The 23,483-nt window shown below is 43.3% G+C and overlaps 1 protein-coding gene and 1 long non-coding RNA gene across 3 annotated transcripts in view; both read left to right on the forward strand.

Annotated features, from left to right (window-relative positions):
* LOC121393218 lies at window positions 1–3,963 on the forward strand. Its single transcript, XR_005960861.1, has 3 exons — window positions 1–94; window positions 688–1,395; window positions 3,858–3,963. It is a non-coding gene; the product is annotated as an uncharacterized LOC121393218 (long non-coding RNA).
* Window positions 3,964–23,082: 19,119 nt separating this feature from the next.
* sema6b.L (sema domain, transmembrane domain (TM), and cytoplasmic domain, (semaphorin) 6B L homeolog) overlaps window positions 23,083–23,483 on the forward strand; it is an 87,012-nt gene continuing 86,611 nt past the window's right edge. For both annotated transcript variants that reach the window (XM_018254052.2, XM_041561132.1), the window contains exon 1: window positions 23,083–23,428. The gene's annotated coding sequence lies outside the window, so the exon portion shown is untranslated. The remainder of the gene's footprint in view (window positions 23,429–23,483) is intronic.

Raw genomic sequence — 23,483 nt, forward strand, 5'->3', positions numbered from 1 at the left:
AGTAAGCAGGGAGAGACTCAGGCAGGAAGAGATGTCACACCAAACTAATATCGCAGCTCTTATCCACAGAGAGCTGCTAGAGCTGTTTACTCAGGTATGGTAAAGCTTTTGCAGAATAAATATAGTGTTTGCACTATTGTGGCTAATCTATTGGCAATAAACTGCTTCGGTAGCTTTACATCTCCTTTAAGGAAAAGAACACTGGGTTCAGTATTCTGTAAAAATCTGTGTTTATTTTTGTCACAAGAGGGAGCCCTTATTATAAACATTAATACACTCCACCTTGACTGTAGTGGAGAAAAACAGATTGCTATATATTGATATAGCATTCTGACCAAGTGAGGATTTTCTAAATACATACACCAATAAACTGTTCTGAATCACTTTTGAGTGATTAAGTGACAGACTAGTGAATGCAATAAAAAACAAGTTCAAAATTATGCTAATGTTAGGGCACAGATCCTGATATATAACTCTGTAATTATTAAAAAATTGCGGTCTGCCCTCTGTTAAACTTAAATGTGTAATTTACACTTATATTCAAACTATATAAACTAACTAGATATATAGGGCTTGTATTGAAAATTAGTTATATTTTTTCTTTTATTTAAAAAATATATATTTTCCTGACATTTTCATTATAATATACTAACATTTTTTTGTTCTTTATTACTACTCCACCATCAGGGGTACTGCTACAATGAGGTAAGGTGAGCATCAAAAAATTTAATCCAATCTCAGTTATTAAACCAGACATTTTGTTCTTCTAATGCAGAGGGCACAATTACACTCTCCACCATCAGGGGTACTGCTACAATGAGGTAAGGTGAGCATCAAAAAATTTAATCCAATCTCAGTTATTAAACCAGACATTTTGTTCTTCTAATGCAGAGGGCACAATTACACTCTCTTTACTAGCCTCCCATCTGTAATCAGAATGACGTTCTTCTGCCTTTGTCTCATCTTTACAGTAAGAAGTTTATTGTATAGGGGGTTTTATCTGAGAAAGATAATTTGAATCTCTTTGTTTTTTTCCTCCCACAGTTACTATGACAAGCCTAATAAGTTGTAAAATGAACACACTTTCAGTTAAACTTTTCTGCAATGCTGTAAATAACAAAAACATACATAAAATATACAACAATTATAAATATTTGTAGTTATATGCAGAACGCATGTCAAACACAATTTTGTGTTATTGGCCTTATTTTGAGCAGAGTTGTATATTTCCAACTTGGTTGGACTTCATCAGAGCGAGGCAACTTAGAAAGAGAAGAACATTTGTGGTATTCAGCTTGGTGTGGGTGAGATAATGCTTTTAATCTATCCTTATTTTCTGCAGTGATCTTATTGGCATAGCTGGGTGATTATGGCTAAAGGCAGAATATAAAATGTGTGAGTATGAAAAAGAAGGCTCCCTTCATTGCTCCCCATTAAGTATAATAGAAACTGTCTGGTACAAGTGTCTTCCCACTTCCAAAATGGCCAGAGTGTGACCCCTGCACCAGTGATGATGGGTGTTTTCCAATTTTAGTGGCGGGCCCACAGAAATAGCATTGCACCTGACATTAAAAATCCCCAGTGTATGTCGTAATGGACAATTTTTTTCTTTCTTGGAACTATTGCTCGAATAAAAAATGTTATTTAAAAAAAAAAAAAATCCCCAGTGGATGTCTTCTGTACAGTCCCAGTTATCTGTAATGTAAAATTATGTGCAGAATTGGAGCATAAGGGATGATTTATGGAAGTGGAAGGCAGAGATACTTTTTTTGCACTTTGCACTCTTCCACTTTATTATAATCGCTTTGTTTCGGGCAGAGAGACCTGTGCCCACCCCCGTGAATACAGCACTGCATGCATTCAGCAGCATTGTATGGTCCTCCTGCAAAGAGGAGCAATAGTTATAGACCAGGAGTAGTGCTGTCTGGCAGCAAGTGTTTAGTAAGGTGAAGCGTACTGACAAGTGTGTTATAGTAATAACATAGTAAAATAGTAAGTAAGGTTGAAAAAAGACACACGTCCATCAAGTTCAACCTTTTTTTTTTTTTTTATCTGCCTAACTGCCAGTTGATCCAGAGGAAGGCAAAAAACCCCATCTGAAGCCTCACCAATTTGCATCAGAGGGGGAAAAAATTCCTTCCTGACTCCTTCCTAGTCCCTGTATCAACTTGTACTATGAGCTATCTCCCATAACACTGTATTCCCTCACTTGCTAAAAAGCCATCCCACCCTTCTTAAAGCTATCTAATGTATCAGCCTGTACAACTGATTCAGGGAGAGAATTCCACATCTTCACAGCTCTCACTGTAAAAAACCCCTTCCGAATATTTAGGCAGAACCTCTTTTCTTCTAATCGGAATGGGTGACCTTGTGTCAGCTGGAAAGACCTACTGGTAAATAAAGCATTAGAGAGATTATTATATGATCCCCTTATATATTTATACATAGTTATCATATCACCCCTTAAGCGCCTCTTCTCCAGCGTGAACATCCCCAATTTGGCCAGTCTTTACTCATAGCTAAGATTTTCCATACCTTTCACCAGCTTAGTTGCCCTTCTCTGTACCCTCTCTAATACAATAATGTCCTGTTTGAGTGATGGAGACCAAAACTGAACGGCATATTCTAGATGGGGCCTTACAAGTGCTCTATACAGTGGAAGAATGACCCCCTCCTCCTGTGACTATGCCCCTTTTAATACAGCTCAAGACCTTATTTGCCCTTGATGCTGCTGACTGGCATTGCTTGCTACAGCCAAGTTTATCATCTACAAGGACTCCAAGGTCCTTTTCCATAATGGATTTGTACATGATAAATGATGAGTATAAGTATTGATGAATATTTTGGATGTCTATTGCATAAGTTTTGCAGCATTTGGTGAAGACTTTACTGAGTCAGCAGAACTTGGTGATGTCAGCACTGACATGTTAGGTAACAGGCGTAGGTCAGCTGACACCAGGGATTCCAAAGGTAATGCAGGTTCAGCCAGTTTGTACGGAAACCTTTTGCTGCTCAATCTGCTGCTCGTAAGTATCCTTATCGTGGTAATTGCCTTGGCCTGTCCTGACTCTGTATTAGAGATGCACCGAATCCACTTTTTTGGATTCGGCCGAACCCCCGAATCCTTCGTGAAAGATTCGGCCGAATACCGAACCGAATCCGAACCCTAATTTGCATATGCAAATTAGGGGTGGGAAGGGTAAAACATTTTTTACTTCCTTGTTTTGTGACAAAAAGTCACGCAATTTCCCTCCCGCCCCTAATTTGCATATGCAAATTAGGATTTGGTTCAGCCGGGCAGAAGGATTCAGCCGAATGCGAATCCTGCTGAAAAAGGCCGAATCCTGGCCGAATCCCAAACCGAATCCTGGATTCGGTGCATCCCTACTCTGTATACTGCTTGCCTGAACATTTTAGATCATTTGACATTTAAACCTTTTGTGTGTAGAACTGTTGGACTTTTCCATGCTTGTCTTTTAGTAAACCTTCTTGCCTGTCAATTAAAGGAACAGTAACACCAAAAACTGAAAGTGTTTTAAAAGAATGGCAATATAATGTACTGTTGCTCTGTACTGGTAAAACTGGTGTGTTTATATGAACAAGCTCCTATGTAGCCATGGGGGCAGCCATTCAAGCACAGGACACACAATTGATAACAGATAAATTCTGTTATCTGCTGTGATCCTGTGCCTTTTCTCCTTTTTCAGCTTTGACTACATGGCTACACAGCAACTTGGTTATATAAACCCTACTTCTGTACCATACAGGGAACCTCACATTCCAACTCCATCAACCTGTAGAGCTGACCCTTTGACATACAGAAGCTTTGTAACGCAGTGTTTACTGGTTTGCTTCAGAATGCTCAAGTGTGGAATACACTACCATCCATTCTCAAAACCTTCTACAGAGGGACTGCTGAGAGCATCCTGAGCAGCTGTATCACTGTCTGGGCTGGGAACTGCACTGTCATGGAGCGCAAGACCCTTCAGAGGATAGTGAAGACAGCAGAGAAAATCATAGGTGTCTCTCTTCCTTCCATCACGGACATTTACACCACTCACTGCATCCGTAATGATACCAGCATTGTGGCTGATCCAACACACCCCTCACACTCACTGTTCACACTCCTGCCATCTGGAAAAAGGTACCGAAGCGTTAGGGCCCAAGCCCAAGTTTCTTCCACCAAGCCATAAGTCTCCTGAATACTCAGGGACCGGACAGATCTCTCTCACACACACACACACTCCATCTGATCTTACTATATACCACAACGTTACACAGCCACTGTACGCCATTGTGTGGATGAATAGCCATTAGCCATTAGATACAGTTGTTCTCTATGAGCACATCTGCACTTTGTCATGTTCTTTATCATGTTCTTGCTACTGTCATGTCACAATTATACACCCATCATGTCTGATGTTTAGCATTATTTACTTAACATTTTACATCTGCTGAGTGTGCACTGTCTTGTCCTGTCCCTGCAATATGCTGTTCCATACCTCCGAACATTTTGGAAGTAAAAAGAAGGACAAATTTTTTTTTGCATTTTTTGCGGAATTTTTGGACCATGCCCCTTTCTGTGGCCACACCCCCTAATTACCATGTTCATTTTACAAAATATGGCAGGTTATTAAAGTTTGAAAATAAATCTCCTTATCTAAACAGTTTTTTGTGTCTCAAAATTGTTACAAAGTATCTTATTTGCACCTTTTAGTTGTTCTGTGCTCTCTGCTAAAAGCCAATTAAGTTAGAAACTTTGTTTCTTTTTCTGGCTGTTCAGTGCAGAGAAAATAGGGACTTTCCAGTACAAATGAGGTTGAGCTGTCAAAAGAGGGACTGTCCCTCCGAAAAAGGGACAGTTGGGAGGTATGCTGTCCTGTCTTTCAGGAGTTGCATATTTTTTGCACTTGCACTTTTTATCTGTTGTCCGGTACATCTATGCTGTGTGTAGCACCATGGTCCTAGAGCAAACCAGTTTTGCTGCTGAAAACTGACTCTAACAACAGTTAGGTAGCAGCCTTCTTGCATTTTGACAAAATCAGACAACCTTGTATCCAGAGACTTGTCTGCAAAAACAGCAAGCAAAATTTGATGTTTTTAAGATCACCGTTAAAGGCAGTGGGTGTTAGGGTGCTGCAACCACATGGAAGTTTATTATAAGCTTCTACCATGCTAAAATATTCTACAATTCATTTGCTTGGAGCTCCCTCCTATGGACACTTCCTGTAAGTGCACAAGGTCACTTATTCTTCAACCCATAATGCTTATGGCAGTATTCTGAACTGATTAGGCTACCGTACTGCCACCATGTGACCTAATGCAATGCCTTGTGGGAGCCAGGACTCCATTTTACACCATCCATACTGCTGAAAAGACACAGTTCTGCATCTCCCGTATGATAGAATCGCTGGTAAGGAAATAGTTGCACCAAAACACCTCCACAGCTGCCAGCACCCCCCAGAGACATTGCTGCATAGACATTTCATGCCAGCTAACATTTTTATGTTGCATGTATATGCATATAAGTTCATTGCAAAACTTACTTATGATACTTTCTGTTATTGTATTACAGTTTCACCTCTATTCCACTTGCTTATCCAGTAAAATCTACAGAATCTAAGCTTAGGACCAGATAACCTTTGTTTTTGTGTTTTTTCCCACCTTCCCTTAAGCTGTACAGGTTCAGATCTTCAAGAGAACAGAAGTCACGAGCAGGAGTAGCTGAATGTACAACAGAACTCGAACCAGCAGAATGTGGCAAGACATAAAAAGCACCAGAGAGTGGAGGCTATACCCAGGCTAGTAGGCTGTGATCCTACGATCAGGCTTCCACTGAAACCTGTGGTCAGGCCCACCAATAGAAATCACGGGGCGACGTACAACCGCAGCCCCCAGGGCCAACCCCAGATCCCATTCTCACCATAGTTTAAAAGACCACACATCAGAGCTAAAAACGGTAAACCCCCCCCTACTCACAAGTTATAAAAAGCCGATCCGGGTCCCCCTATAAATTAAAAAACGATGGCACCAGGGCCCCCCATAAAAGTTAAAAAAAAAAAATTGGTGCCAGGGACCCCCATAAAAGTTTCCTAAAAATCATTGATGGTCAGGGCCCCCCATAAGTTAAAAAAAAATGTTGGCACCAGGGCCCCCCTTACAAGTTAAAAAAAACTTTGGGGCCCCAGAGAATTTTTTTAAAAAAAAAAAAAAACAGTGGTGTCAGGGGCCTGTAGAGTATTAAAATAATACATTGGTGGCTAGGGCTTTAAAAAAATTAAAAAAACACACATTGGTGTTCAGTAGAACTGAACTCAGGACTTCATCTTCGGCTCCTTTAATGACTTCATGTCTTTTCACGGCTTCGGGACTTCAAGTTCGGCTCTTTTTGTGACTTTTGTTTTTTTCGCAGCTTCTGTACTTCAAGGTTTTTTTCATGACTTCGGGTCTTCGTCAGTTCGGGACTTCGGCCTTTCGGTGGTTCACGACTTCCAAAGAGTCAGCACGGCTTCTGCGCTGCCAAGGGGGGCCTGGCTAATTCTAAAACTGCAGCAGATCTGGGCCCCCCTTTAGGCCCAGTACAGGATTACCCCCTGTGCCCCCTGATGATGGCCCTGCCTGTGGTATGGATCGAGTTGATATCAAACAAACCAGGGAGAGCAGGGCAAAGGACTCTGGGCTCTTCCTTGGTGGATGTTCATGTGCGAGATGCACGCACATGACGTCACCGTACGCGCTGATGTCATTTTGGCTCCAAAATTCAAAATAAAAAGCACTTTCTGTTTGAAATTCTTGGTGCCAGGGACCCCCATAAAAGTTTCCTAAAAATCATTGGTGGTCAGGCCCCCCATAAATTAAAAAAAATGTTGGCACCAGGGCCCCCCTTACAAGTTAAAAAAAAATATCGGAGCTCCAGAGAATATTTTTTAAAAAAACAGTGGTGGCAGGGGCCTGTAGACTACTAAAATAATACATGTGTGGCTAGGGCTTTAAAAAAACAAAAAAAAACAAATTGGTGTTCAGTAGAACTGAACTCGTGGCTTCAAGACTTCAACTTCGGCTCCTTTCATGACTTCAGGTCTTTTTACGGCTTCGGGACTTTAAGTTCAGCTCTTTTTGTGACTTCGGTCTTTTCACAGTTCTGTACTTCAAGGTTTTTTTTGTGACTTCGGGTCTTCGGCAGTTCGGCCTTTCGGCGGTTCATGACTTCCAAAGAGCCGGCATGGCTTCTGCGCTGCCAAGGGGGGCCTGACTAATTCTAAAACTGAAGCAGAGCTAGGCCCCCCTTTAGGCCCAGTAAAGGAATACCCCCCTGTGCCCCCCTGATGGCGGCCCTGCCTGTGGTATGGACCGAGTTGATATAAAACAAACCAGGGAGAGCAGGGCAAATGGCTCTGGGTTCTTCCTTTGTGGATGTTCATGTGGCACGACAGTGAAAGCACCAGAGAATGGGGGCTATGTCCAGGCTAACAGGCTGTGATCATATGGTCAGGCTTACACGGAAACCTGTGGTATGGACCACCAAGGGGCACACTGAGAAAAAAAGCAATCAGGGAGAGTGTAAGAAGCCCCGGGAGACCGGCACGTGCACTTACTTCTAGTGCATGTGTAATATAATATACTAGAAAAACTTTTTCTAGTATATTATATATTTTGTATTACAATGATGTACCAATTATGTGTGTCACTTTAAGAGATAATTGGGGGAGGTTCTTGGCTAATTGGGGAGGGTATTTAATTTCACTTAACACCCTGCACCCTATACATTTGAAAAAGAGTTTTACCTGAAACATGTAGTGTTTTACACTGCTAAAATAAATGAAATTTGCAGTTTGAGAATCACTGACTCCTGGAACTACTACAGCTGCACGAACTTTAATATTTGGATAGTTTGAGCTAGCAAATTCTTCTTTCTTAGTGATTGTATATACTTACCTGAAACCCTGGGCCGGTGCTCCTATCAGCAGAGAACTGCACTGGCTCGGGGTTATTCCAGTGAGCACCATGGATCGATCCTCTTTCGGCATCTTCTTTCCTGGGGCAATTGCATGCGCAGTTGAAAGAAATAGCAGACTTTTTAGTTAAAGTTCGGCTTTTCGTTCTACTGCGCAGCTGCGCAAAGGAAAGAGGAAGACAGAAGAGTATTGCTCCATGGTGCACACTGGTATAATCCCAGGCCGGTGCAGTTTTCTGCTGATAAGAGCACCGGCCCAGGGTTTCAGGTAAGTTTATACAATTACTTGGGGTGCCTAACAATCAATATCTTTATGCCAAGTTAAAGAAGTGTGAATTTTATAAGTCCAAAATCCCCTGCTTAGGGTATATAATTCCCTCTTCTGGTTTTGAGATGGATCCTGTCAAAGTCTCTGCAGTCACAGATTGGCTTATACCTGTTGTGTGAGAATTTACGCATGCGTCCTGTCCGGCGCGGGCGCGCTAATGCGCGCCGACGCGGGGCGAAGGCGACGGTCGCTGGCGCAAGGACGCGGGCGGAAACGCCTAAGACGGACGTGCTGGCGTCAGTTCCGCAACGCCAGCGCAAAGACGCCAGTTTGGCGCCAAAGTAACAATATTTAAACCAGATCCAGACTAAGATGCATTGCCTGGTTATTAGGTTGTTTGACTGAAACCCTAGCGTCTTATACTCCTGAATTCTTGTTACCGACCCTTGCCTGTACCTGGACTACGATTTCTTCTGCCTGTCTCGACTCTTCGGCCTGTCTCATCGTTTACGAATATCGCTGCCTGCCTTCTGACTTCGGACCTCCTGACCACGACTTTGCCTAATCCTTTTGTACTTCGCTTGATCGTCTCATTGGCTACTCTCCACAACCCTGCTCCCTGTTCCACTCCAGGTGGGTAGCGGTTGTGTGAGGCGCTTGTGGGTTCCATATCTACAGCTCCAGCTCCTTCTACGACTGGATTATACTGGTAAGCTTCAATATGGGGGGGTTTGTGGATGCACACCTAAGGCCAATTTCAAAAAGTATAATTTCAAAAAGTATAAAGCCCTGTCTAAGTAATTCAAGTAAATATGCCAGTGCATTTAATTTTGAAACAGGGTTTTTTTTGTTACAAAGTTATGATCATAATATTGATAAGCCACCATACCACGTCAAGGTAAAACCCCACATGGTGGTCCCTAACTTATTTATCTTTAGTCATAGTAAACAAGGTACATTACCTCTCTGTAGTAGCAATTCTTTGTATAAACATCTCCTGTGCCTTGGTTTCAACTCTGTGCTAGATCCTCCCCCGCCAACTTGCTGAGCGGCTTTTAAGAGGGAGAGACTGCCTTAACCAACGTTTGTGCAATCGCTCTCTCTTAAAAGCCATAAGTGCTGGCGGCATGGGAGGGTCTAGCCGTGAAAAAACCAACGTCCCATTAGACACTACTCTATGTACACATACACTTATTATGTCTCTTATTTATTTCTTCTTTACATTCTTTTATTCTATGCTTTCTTACACATATACTCCCAAATACACATACACTTTCCCTTACCACTATCATACATACCTTCACATTTCACTTACACATGTATACACACTATTGTGCAACTGCACATATCACTCTACCTTGATTTTAATTACAACACCTGACTTCTACTTTTCTAAAATGGGCGTTGGTTAAGGCAGTCCCTCCCTCTTAAAAGCCGCTCAGCAGTTGGCGGGGGAGGATCTAGCACAGAGTTGAAACCAAGGCACAGGAGATGTTTACACAAAGAATTGTTACTACAGAGAGGTAATGTACCTTGTTTACTATGATTAAAGATAAATAAGTTAGGGACCACCATGTGGGGTTTTACCTTGACGTGGTATGGTGGCTTATCAATATTATGATCATAACTTTGTAACAAAAAAACCCTGTTTCAAAATTACATGCACTGGCATATTTACTTGAATTACTTAGACAGGGCTTTATACTTTTTGAAATTATACTTTTTGAAATTGGCCTTAGGTGTGCATCCACAAACCCCCCCATATTGATGTATTTGCCTGAAGCTTTGGCTAAGCTCATGTGGTTATTGCACCCTCATACCCCCCCTTTATACTTTTGGTGGTCCCCCTCACTTGTTGTGCCTTGGTTTGTGCAATCGCTCTCTCTTAAAAGCCATAAGTGCTGGCGGCATGGGAGGGTCTAGCCGTGAAAAAACCAACGTCCCATTAGACACTACTCTATGTACACATACACTTATTATGTCTCTTATTTATTTCTTCTTTACATTCTTTTATTCTATGCTTTCTTACACATATACTCCCAAATACACATACACTTTCCCTTACCACTATCATACATACCTTCACATTTCACTTACACATGTATACACACTATTGTGCAACTGCACATATCACTCTACCTTGATTTTAATTACAACACCTGACTTCTACTTTTCTAAAATGGGCGTTGGTTAAGGCAGTCCCTCCCTCTTAAAAGCCGCTCAGCAGTTGGCGGGGGAGGATCTAGCACAGAGTTGAAACCAAGGCACAGGAGATGTTTACACAAAGAATTGTTACTACAGAGAGGTAATGTACCTTGTTTACTATGATTAAAGATAAATAAGTTAGGGACCACCATGTGGGGTTTTACCTTGACGTGGTATGGTGGCTTATCAATATTATGATCATAACTTTGTAACAAAAAAACCCTGTTTCAAAATTACATGCACTGGCATATTTACTTGAATTACTTAGACAGGGCTTTATACTTTTTGAAATTATACTTTTTGAAATTGGCCTTAGGTGTGCATCCACAAACCCCCCCATATTGATGTATTTGCCTGAAGCTTTGGCTAAGCTCATGTGGTTATTGCACCCTCATACCCCCCCTTTATACTTTTGGTGGTCCCCCTCACTTGTTGTGCCTTGGTTTGTGCAATCGCTCTCTCTTAAAAGCCATAAGTGCTGGCGGCATGGGAGGGTCTAGCCGTGAAAAAACCAACGTCCCATTAGACACTACTCTATGTACACATACACTTATTATGTCTCTTATTTATTTCTTCTTTACATTCTTTTATTCTATGCTTTCTTACACATATACTCCCAAATACACATATTCTTTCCCTTACCACTATCATACATACCTTCACATTTCACTTACACATGTATACACACTATTGTGCCAACTGCACATATCACTCTACCTTGATTTTAATTACAACACCTGACTTCTACTTTTCTAAAATGGGCGTTGGTTAAGGCAGTCCCTCCCTCTTAAAAGCCGCTCAGCAGTTGGCGGGGGAGGATCTAGCACAGAGTTGAAACCAAGGCACAGGAGATGTTTACACAAAGAATTGTTACTACAGAGAGGTAATGTACCTTGTTTACTATGATTAAAGATAAATAAGTTAGGGACCACCATGTGGGGTTTTACCTTGACGTGGTATGGTGGCTTATCAATATTATGATCATAACTTTGTAACAAAAAACCCTGTTTCAAAATTACATGCACTGGCATATTTACTTGAATTACTTAGACAGGGCTTTATACTTTTTGAAATTATACTTTTTGAAATTGGCCTTAGGTGTGCATCCACAAACCCCCCCATATTGATGTATTTGCCTGAAGCTTTGGCTAAGCTCATGTGGTTATTGCACCCTCGTACCCCCCCTTTATACTTTTGGTGGTCCCCCTCACTTGTTGTGCCTTGGTTTGTGCAATCGCTCTCTCTTAAAAGCCATAAGTGCTGGCGGCATGGGAGGGTCTAGCCGTGAAAAAACCAACGTCCCATTAGACACTACTCTATGTACACATACACTTATTATGTCTCTTATTTATTTCTTCTTTACATTCTTTTATTCTATGCTTTCTTACACATATACTCCCAAATACACATACACTTTCCCTTACCACTATCATACATACCTTCACATTTCACTTACACATGTATACACACTATTGTGCAACTGCACATATCACTCTACCTTGATTTTAATTACAACACCTGACTTCTACTTTTCTAAAATGGGCGTTGGTTAAGGCAGTCCCTCCCTCTTAAAAGCCGCTCAGCAGTTGGCGGGGGAGGATCTAGCACAGAGTTGAAACCAAGGCACAGGAGATGTTTACACAAAGAATTGTTACTACAGAGAGGTAATGTACCTTGTTTACTATGATTAAAGATAAATAAGTTAGGGACCACCATGTGGGGTTTTACCTTGACGTGGTATGGTGGCTTATCAAATATTATGATCATAACTTTGTAACAAAAAAACCCTGTTTCAAAATTACATGCACTGGCATATTTACTTGAATTACTTAGACAGGGCTTTATACTTTTTGAAATTATACTTTTTGAAATTGGCCTTAGGTGTGCATCCACAAACCCCCCCATATTGATATACTGGTAAGCTTGACATGTTGGGTTAAAAGCTATACAACGCTTCCTGGGGTTTGCAAATTTTTATCGGAAGTTCATTAGAGGTTTTTCTCAAATTGTAGCTCTTATCACTGCGCTCACTCGTAAGGAGGCCAATTCTTCTTGGACCCCTGTGGTTCAAAAGGCTTTTGAGTCTTTGAAAGTGGCTTTTGCTTCAGCTCCATTTTTGGTTCACCCTGAGACCTCTCGACCATTTATCCTCGAAGTAGACGCATTTTAGCACAGCGTATCAATTTCCAAGGTCCACTCCATGCCTGTGCCTTCTTTTCTCAGAAATGTTCGCATGCAGAAAAAAACTATGACGTGGGCAATCGAGAATTACTGCCCATAAAGATGGCTTTGGAGGAATGGCGTCATCTACTAGAGGGGGCCACTGATCCAATCACCATTCTTACCGATCATAAGAACTTGGAGTATATTTCCTCTGCTAAAAGGTTAACTCCACCTCAAGCTAGATGGACACTTTTTTTTCAAGATTCAACTTTATTATTATTTTCTATAGACCCGGGTCTAAGAATGTCAAAGCTGATGATTTATCCAGATCAGTGTCTCCGGAGGAGGTTCCCAAAGTCCCTCCCTGCCCCATTATCCCTCCTGAACGAGTGGTGGCTCCAGTGTCCTTGGTACAGCCTGTTCCTGAAGTACTGCCAGCATGCCCTCCCGGGAAGACGATTGTTCCTCAGGAAGCCATTCCTCAAGTTCTGTCATGAGGGCATTCTTCCAAAATTGCAGGCCATCCAGGCATCAAGAAATCCCTGGATCTTATTGCTAGATACTTCTGGTGGCCATCTCATAAGAATGACGTCTCTCAGTTTGTAGCTGCGTGTACCACTTGTGCCCAGCAGAAGATCCTGCGCTCTCTTCCCTGTGGTCTCTTGCAGCCGTTACCTATTCCATGTGCACCCTGGACTGATATTTCAATGGACTTCATTGTTGATTTACTCAAGTCTGCAGATTGCTCCACAATTTTTGTGGTGGTGAATCGGGTTTCCAAAATGGCTCACTTCATGGCTCACAAAGAAACTCCCTTCTGCGGTTTTTCTTCCAAAAGTCTTTATCAAAGAGATTTTTCGAGTCCATGGTTTTCCCACTTCCATTGACCGAGGAGTGCAATTTGTTTCCCATTTTTGGCATGCTTTTTGTAAATTATTGGCCATTGGCCTTAATTTCTCATCAGCTTATCATCCACAAAGTAACGGGAAAAAGAGAGGATTAATAAAATTCTGGAGCAGTTTCTTTGCAGTTTTATTTCTCAGAACCATGATAATTGGGTTGAACTTCTTCCATGGACTGAATTTGCTCATAACAACCTAAAACATGACACAGTAGGGTGTTCTCCTTTTTTTTGCATTTATGGTCAGAATCCTTTGGCTCTCCTGCTACACCTAAGGGGTACTAATAGACGTAACAGAGAGCAGGGTAAAGGGCTCTGGACTCATCCTTGGGGGATGCTCAGGACTGAGAAAGCACCAGGGGGTAGGGACTATGCCCAGGCTAGCAGCCTGTGATCGTACAGTTAGGCTTGTGCGGAAACCTGGAGTATGGACCACCATGGGGTGTGCTGAGAAGAGAGAAAGCAGGGAGAGCAGGGCAAAGGGCTCTGGGCTCCTCCTTGGTGAATGCTCTTAAAATATTACATGTGACGTCAATTGAGCGGCATTTGGTGGAGGGGACTTAATATACTATGGGGCAAATTCACTAAGATTCGTAGTTGCGCCAGGCGTAACTTCGCCGCACTTCGCCACACTTCGCCAGGCGTAGTTTCGCCAGCGCTCCGCAAATTCACTAAAATCCGAAGTTGTGCTCAGGGGTAGCGTAAGGTTGCGAAGTTGTGCTAGCGTTGATTCGCTAAGCGAAGCGAAGTAACGCTAGCGATGGTTAATTTCCATACGGCGCCAAATTCAAATTTCAATGGAGGAATACGTACAATCACTACAAATGCCTGGGAAACCTTCAAAACATCAAATACATTTTTTTTTTTGCCCTACACATGTGCCCACTGTACAGTTAAGTTGCCATGAGTTAGGAAATGTAGGGGGGAAGGAGGGGAGCCCCAAAAAAAATTTCGATCTTTTTCAGCCTATCACCCATAATATAGAAAAAACGCCAGTGTTTTTTGGGACTTAGAAAAAATGTGAACTTTTTTCGAAGCAATCCCTATCTACTCTATTGCGATTCGCCTGGTCTGAGGTGGCGAAGGAAGTCTAGCATAAAAGGTAGCGCTCAGTACAATGCGTGCGTTAGTGAATTTGCGTAGTTACGTCCGTTGCGCAAATTCGCCAGGCGTAAGGGTGCGAAGTAACACTAGCGAATTGACGCTAGCGTTAGGCGCTTCGGCGCATAGTGAATTTGCCCCTAAATGTTTAATAAATCTGTAACCTCTGGTCCCTCTTATTTTCCAAATGTTTTGTTGTTCAGTCTGGTTATTTAATTAGTTGGATTCATTGGTTAGATGGAAATATTTGTGTTGCAGTGACAACTGATAGCAGCATATATAACTACTAATGAGACAGGGGAGCACAGAATCTGCATTGATCAATTCCCTCTATTTGTAGCTAATTTGCCCAGATCAGTTGCACTTCCATTGTACTTTTGACAATGTCAGTGTGTCATGGTAGGAACCTACTTTTTTCTGTACTGCATGGATTTTGCTGCCAAGGCATACTGGGAGTTGTACTTCAGCAACTAAATAAAAAAAATAAACAAAAATGACTCCTACGTCCTTAATATAATGCACAGTCACTAGGAAGGATTAAGACAGAGGAAGGAAACAACTGTAGATGATCATGATAACATAACTTGCATTGTGAAGGGAAATACAGTATGCACTGCTTACTTCTTTCCGTTATGAGGTCATTTGATCTAAAACGGTCCATCAAATTCTTCCTTTGAACCTGGTAAATCTGTTATTTAGACTCATTTAGCCACAGTTTTACATATAGATGCACACATTGATAAGGGCTGCCCAAGGCGCTTCCTTTGTCTTCCAGGCTTTATTAGTATATTATCTTGGGGGCAACACCAATATACTGTAAAATACTTAACATTTCAGGTCTCAGTTACAAAGGTTACCATAATATCGATGCAATTACACAATGGTGTTTTAACTGCTGACACAACAGCAAACAAAAAACAAACTTCTACCCATACATTTGCTATTTAAGAATTTTCCTTGAATCCAAGTATTTGTTGATTACAGTGTCCATCAGACCTGGATCACTAACTTTAACTCACAGTCTACTTTGTAATTGTAACGGGGCCGAAGGCGCAGTAATAGTGTAGACCAAAGAGGAGACCAAACCAAGTTCGAGGTACAAGAGGGTTTATCAAAAGAATCGTCAAGGTACAGGCAAATAGATCAGACCAGGCAGCAGACAACAGGAATCGTAATAACAGGCAAGAGTCGGTACACAAGAATCAAAAGCAGTATATCACACCCAGGAACAGACGAACAGGAACCTATAGTTGGGCAAGGACTGGAAGGGGAGAGAGGTTTAAGTAGTCTCTGAGTTTGGCGCCAAAGTTGACGCACTGGCGTCAGACGCTGACGCGCTTGCGTCAGACGCAGACGCCAGCGTCCCCACGCTGACGTCCTGACGCCGGCGCCCATTCTGACGCCGGCGTCCATTCCGTCGCCGGCGGCCAATCCGGGAGCAGGAAGACGATGACACCATGGAGCTGCGCCCATCAGGAACCATGCGGTGAGGCAGGGGGTCGCCATCTTGGACGCCATCTTTGGAAGGTGAGTTAGAATCCATTACAGTACCCCCCTCCTTAGGGGGGGCCTCAGGACCACCGAGACTAGGAGAAGAAGGGAAAAGTCTATGGAACTTACGGACCAAGGCAGGCGCATGGACGTCCGAGTTCCTCACCCAGGAGCACTCCTCCGGACCGAACCCTTTCCACTCAATGAGATACTGAAGAGTACCCCTGGAAAAACGGGAGTCCAAAATCCTCTTGACTTCGAATTCCTGGTGACCATCAACCAGGACAGGAGCTGGGGAAGAAGAAGAAGAAGGACAAGACACAGCAGGCTTAAGTAACGAGACATGAAAGACATTAGGAATCCGCATCTCCGGAGGAAGTTGAAGGCGGACCGCCACAGGGTTGATGACTTCGACGACAGGATAAGGGCCGATGAACTTAGGACCAAGTTTGGGAGTGGGAATTTTCAGACGAATATTACGAGTAGAAAGAAAAACTTTGTCACCAGGAGAATATGGAGGGGCAGGAACTCTTCTCTTATCGGCAAACCTCTTCTGAGCCAGGGAACTCTTCTCCAAATTAGTGGCAGTGGCCTCCCAGATAGCCAACATGTGAGCAGCTTGGTCGTTGGCCGCAGGAACGTTGGTAAGAAGAAGATCTTGAGGAAAGGCCAACGGATTCCGACCATAAACACAGAAGAAGGGAGACTTTAGGGAAGAGGAATGCAGCGCATTATTGTGAGCGAACTCAGCCCAAGGAAGAAGATCCGACCAATCGTCCTGGCACAGAGACACATGACAGCGCAAAAACTGCTCCAAAGCCTGGTTGACCCGTTCAGCAGCACCATTGGATTGTGGGTGGTAAGCAGAGGAAAATTGGAGAGAAATATTAAGGGCCTTGCATAGCGACCTCCAGAACTTGGATATAAATTGAGAACCCCGATCAGAAACAATCTCAGCAGGAAAACCATGGAGGCGAAAAATATGTTTAATAAAAAGTTCAGAAAGTTCAGAGGCAGAAGGCAATTTCCGAAGTGGAGTAAAATGGGCCATCTTACTAAATCTGTCGATCACCACCCAGATCACCGTGTGGCCGGAGGATAAGGGCAGATCGACAATGAAATCCATTGCCACATGAGTCCAAGGGCGAGAAGGGATGGGCAACGGCAGGAGAAGACCCTTGGGAGAAGAATGACTAGCTTTAGAGACAGCACAGGTAGCACAGGAAGAAATAAAATCTTTCACGTCCTTTCTCATCGATGGCCACCACACCAAGCGTGACAGGAGTTCAGTGGTCTTCTCAATCCCCGGGTGACCAGCTTGTTTGGAATTGTGAGTTTGAGATAGGATGGCCTGGCGACACTCAGGTGGAACAAAAGCAACCCCCAAGGGAATGTTATCAGGAGCAGAGGCCTGGGCAGAAAGAAGTTCAGAAGCCAAGGAGGGAAACAAGGCAGCAACAATCTTGGAAGGAGGCACTATAGGTTCGGGATCTTCAGAATAAGAAATCTCGGGAACAAAACTCCTGGACAGCGCATCAGCCTTTCTATTTCTTGAGCCAGGACGAAAGGTGATGATAAAATTAAAACGGGAGAAAAATAAAGACCATCTGGCTTGACGAGGATTTAAACGTTTCAGGGACTGGATAAATTCAAGGTTCTTGTGGTCTGTAAAGATGGTCACAGGAATAGAAGATCCCTCAAGTAGATGCCTCCACTCCTCCAGGGCCAATTTGACCGCGAGCAGTTCACGATTCCCAACGTCATAATTCTGCTCGGGAGAAGAGAATTTTTTGGAGAAGAATGCACACGGATGTAACTTCCCATCCGAAGAAGACCTTTGAGATAAAACGGCTCCAGCTCCCACATCAGAGGCGTCCACTTCAAGGAAAAAGGGCAGAAGAGGTTCGGGGTGTCTCAGAATTGGTGCAGAAGAAAAGGCCTCTTTCAATGTTTCAAAGGCTTCCACGGCTAGAGGGGGCCAGTGCTGAGGTTTGCCCCCTTTGCGGATAAGAGCAAGAATAGGAGAAATCTTGGAGGAAAAGCCTTTAATGAACTGCCTATAATAATTGGCAAAGCCAATAAACCTTTGAATAGCCTTGACGCTGGTGGGTAGAGGCCAATCAAGAATTGCAGTAACCTTGGCTGGATCCATCTTGAACCCCTGTTGTGAGATTATATACCCAAGGAAAGGGATGGAAGGCACCTCGAAAGAACACTTCTCCAACTTGGCGAAGAGATTATTCTTTCTAAGACGAAGAAGAACTTCCTTCACCTGACAACGGTGTTCCTGAAGATCTTTGGAGAAAATGAGGATATCATCCAGGTAAACGACTACACATTGCCCCAACAAATCTCTGAAAACGTAATTTACAAACTCCTGGAAGACCGCAGGGGCATTACATAGACCAAATGGCATTACAAGGTACTCATAATGCCCGTCACGAGTATTGAAAGCGGTCTTCCATTCATCGCCCTCTCGGATCCGAATGAGGTTGTAGGCGCCCCGAAGATCAAGTTTGGTGAAGAGATTAGCGCCTCTCAACTGATCGAAAAGTTCAGAGATTAAGGGGAGAGGGTAACGGTTTTTGATAGTGATTTTATTCAGCCCTCTATAGTCGATGCAGGGCCGCAGACTGCCATCCTTCTTTTCGACAAAGAAAAAACCTGCTCCAGCAGGAGACGAAGAGGGACAAATGAACCCTCTCTGAAGATTCTCCTGAATGTAGGTTTTCATGGCTGCTGTTTCAGAAGGAGACAGAGGATAGGTGCGGCCACGAGGAGGCATGGATCCAGGCAGGAGTTCAACTGGGCAGTCGTAGGGTCGATGGGGAGGAAGAGTCTCAGCGGAGCCCTTATTGAAGACATCCGAAAAGGATTGATATACAACTGGAAGAGAGGGCTTAGAAGACACAGAGGAAACTTTGACAATGGGCACAGCAGGTAAACAGTTCTGTTGGCAATGTGGACTCCAACGGGCAACTTGTGAAGAAGACCAATCAATGACTGGGTTATGGGTGCATAACCATGGAAGACCCAGAACAATAGGAGTAGAAGGGCAATCAATAAGAAGAAAGGACAGTCTCTCCAAATGCAGGGTGCCCACTTTGAGTGAAAGTTCCGAGGTGGTCTGTGAAATGATGGCAGAAGACAGAGGACGATCATCAATTGCCAGAGCTCGCAGAGGAATAGCCAGAGGAAGAAGAGGAACAGCATGTCGGCTGGCAAAAGTCTTGTCCATGAAATTCCCGGCAGCACCAGAATCTACGAAGGCTTGAACCGGGATCCTCCGGGAGCCAAACTGGATCTGTGCCGGAAGTAGGAAACGATGACCAGATGGTCGGGGAGAAGGACAAACTCCACCCAGGTAAGTCTCCCCAAACTTACCGAGGTATTGGCGTTTTCCAGGCTTTACAGGACACTCGAGGATGGAGTGAGATTTGCCCCCGCAGTAGAGACATAATCCCGCCGCCTTTCTCCGGTACTTCTCCTGTTCGGAAAGACGGGCCCGTCCAATCTGCATCGATTCCTCAGCAGATGTAGGAGAGGAAGAAGCAGAAGCCGCAGGAGGTGGAGAGGGCGAGAAGTAAGCAGGATTGTTGAGCAGGGGTCTCTGGAAGCGGGGGGCCAGGATAGGCTGGAAACGAGGGTTCCTCTTAGAATGCTCACGGTCTAGCTCGACCTGGAACTCCCTCTGGCGAGTATCGACCTTCACGGCCAAGGCGACCAACTCTTCCCAACGGGGAGGAATTTCCCGGGATACGAGGTCGTTCTTTATTCTTATAGCCAGGCCGTTGTAGAAGGCAGCATGATAACCATCATTGTTCCACGACGTCTCCGCTACCAGGGTGCGAAACTCAATGGCATACTCCGGAACCGAGCGGGAGCCTTGCTGGAGCTGGAACAACCGAGCCGAAGAAGCTATGGCTCGTCCAGGAGCATCAAACACTGTCCGGAACTCATGGAGAAAGGTACAGGCATTATCGATCAGAGGATCCTTCTTTTCCCAAAAGGGTGATGCCCATTCTAGGGCCTTTCCCTGCAGACGAGAGATAACATAACCCACTTTGGCTCGCTCCGAGACAAACTGACCTGGCAGCAGGGCAAACTGGATCTCACATTGGATAATGAACCCTCTGCAAGCGTCAGGATCACCACTGTAGAGAGGAGGTGCGGGGATGCGAGGCTCGGAGACTTGGAGCGGGGTTGCAGGTACAGCGACTGGTGCCACGGGAGTCAAGGTAGACACTTTCTCCAGGACTGCGCCAATGGCCTGACCAAAGTGAGACTGGAGTACTTCATAAGAGTCAATTCGGGAGGCCAAAGCTCGAATGGTTTCACCAACATCAGGCGAAGCATGAGTCTCCTCCAAAGGGTCCATGGCCCAACTATACTGTAACGGGCCCGAAGGCGCAGTAATAGTGTAGACCAAAGAGGAGACCAAACCAAGTTCGAGGTACAAGAGGGTTTATCAAAAGAATCGTCAAGGTACAGGCAAATAGATCAGACCAGGCAGCAGACAACAGGAATCGTAATAACAGGCAAGAGTCGGTACACAAGAATCAAAAGCAGTATATCACACCCAGGAACAGACGAACAGGAACCTATAGTTGGGCAAGGACTGGAAGGGGAGAGAGGTTTAAGTAGTCTCTGAGTTTGGCGCCAAAGTTGACGCACTGGTGTCAGACGCTGACGCGCTTGCGTCAGACGCAGACGCCAGCGTCCCCACGCTGACGTCCTGACGCCGGCGCCCATTCTGACGCCGGCGGCTAATCCGGGAGCAGGAAGACGATGACACCATGGAGCTGCGCCCATCAGGAACCATGCGGTGAGGCAGGGGGTCGCCATCTTGGACGCCATCTTTGGAAGGTGAGTTAGAATCCATTACAGTAATGTTACTTGCATATATGCGTGATAAAAATAAAATACACTGCATACAGTGGTGGTGACAATAACAACTACTATTGTAAGAATTTATTGCTTTGCTATTGGTACAATGTTGTCTCTGTGTTTGATCTACAAATTGCATTGATTATATATATATATATATATATATATATATAAAAATATATATATACAGTGTGTGTGTGTATATATATATATATATATATATATATATATATATATATATATATATATATATATATATACATAATTTATAGTTCTTTCTACAAATACATACCTCCCAACATTTTGGAAATAAAAAAGGGACAAAAAAATATTTTTGACTACGCCCCATTTTGTGGTCACACCCCCTAATTACCATGTTCATTTTACAAAATTTGGCAGGTTTTGAAAGTTTGAATATATTTCTGTGTTTTTTTTCAATTACAGTTTTGCTAGTGCAGGTGAATTGCCCTTTAAGCTGTGAGTCTAAATTCTCCCAAGAGACCTATTATCTAAATTGTTACAATTACTTATTTGCTTATCTCAAAATTGTTACAAGAGTGTCTTAGTTGCACCTGGTGACTGTTCTGGGCTCTCTGCCAAAAGCCAATTAAGTTAGAAACTTGGTATCTTTTTCTGGTTGTTCAGTGCAGAGAAAGTCTGGACTTTTCAGTACAAATATGGGACTATGGGTTGAGCTGTCAAAAGCAGGACTGTCCCACTGAAAATGGGACAGTTGGGAGGTATTCAAATATACGAAACTCTGTCCACAGTATTCACACATTAACAAAATCAAATTACAAATGCCAAAATATCCCCCTGGAAAAGCAGACAAATCTTGTTTGTTCTTACACATACCTCTCAAAATTAATAAAGTTTGTATTAGATGTGAAACAAGTGTACACACACACAAGTTTAAACATTACAATACACACTAGTATGTTAAGCTGGCCATATACGCAAAGATATAGATATGATTTTCAGACCGAGTGTGGATAGTCCCGACATTCTTCGTATCATGTTGATCGGTCGTTTAGCCAATCGGACACGTTAAAAGATTTCTGTTAGCTAACAATAATTTCTCTGCATGTATTGCATATCTGACGATATCAATGATAGCTTGCCACTAGAATGTGTCTGACATAACTTTCATACGATTGCTATCACGGGCAGAATATCCTCTGATTTGTTCTTTTACTACTTTATTTAATCTGAATGGTTAGTGGGTAGGTCGGAAGACTGGGATGTCCGATCATTCGTCGGATACAAAGGTAAAATCTGCATGTCTATGGCCAGCTTTATACACATAACACACTGCAATGAAATAAATATTTCCATTCAGCACATAATACCATAGTAATATACTGTAGGCACTACAAGCAGGTTACACAACACGCTAACACAGTTGATGATTATAATACAGAATGGCAAATGCAGTGCACTAAATACCTAACAGTTTCAAACTCCATGGCGCAACGTCTTGAGATCCGACGTGCTGAGAGGAAGCACCTGCGACAATATGGTTGTGCTGAATATAATGTAAGTAATAGAAATATCGCATCTACAAGCAGTTTGTAGGTGCGATATTTCTTTTACTTACATGATATTCGCTAGGGTGGCCAACTTTTCTGGAAAAAAATACCAGCCTTCCTATATATTTATCTTTTTTCCCTATTAATAACATTGGGATCAACCGTCATTTTTACCAGCGAGGCTGGTAAAATACCAACCAGGCTGCAACACTACTTGTCGCATCCGTTTCCTCTCGGCGCGTCAGATCTGAAGACGTTGCTCCGTGGAGTTCAGCCTTTACTCATTCCTATACTCAGACACCTTAGTCTATGCTCCTCTGCCAGCAACTCCAAAGCATCAAGGAGAAACAAGAGAGATACAGTTCTGATACTGTATAATACGCTGCAGAAGAGAGGAAGGGAAAAAATCATTTATCCAGTTAAAAGAGGGGTTGAGAGATCCAGAATGGTAAGAGAGATACAGGAATAGGCTAAGAGGAAGGTGAATCAAAAATACAATAGGTAAGAGATACTAAGGAGCAGAGCTGCTAGAGAGAGGGGGAGGGTGTAAAACGAGTGGGGAGAGATAGAGAGAATGCTCAGAAAGGGAGGAGGGTGAGAAAAAGAGAGGCCACAAAGAGAGTGGAGGAGGGAGAGAAAGGAAGGACATTAGAAGAGACAGAAAGGGGACAGAGATGGGGGAGTGAGAGCATTAGGAATATAGACATAGGGGAATCAGACATTGAGAGGTCAATAGATGAGGGTGGGTGCGACAAAGCAAGAAAGAAGAGGGGCAATGCAGGAGATAGACTGACACCCACAGAGACTGACAGAGAGCAATGTGTGCATAACCGGTGCATTGTAAGGGTATTCCTATGACACTGAATAAGAGCATCTGCAGAACCTGGAATTTAAAAAAAACAATATGACATGATGTGACAAGCCAAAAGGTAAAAGGGTGTGTGATGTAATTGTGTGCTTGTGGGTACCAGGGATTTTAGGTGT

The sequence above is a fragment of the Xenopus laevis genome, chromosome 1L, assembly GCF_017654675.1.
Source record: "Xenopus laevis strain J_2021 chromosome 1L, Xenopus_laevis_v10.1, whole genome shotgun sequence".
In the NCBI taxonomy this organism is placed as follows: Eukaryota; Metazoa; Chordata; class Amphibia; order Anura; family Pipidae; genus Xenopus; species Xenopus laevis.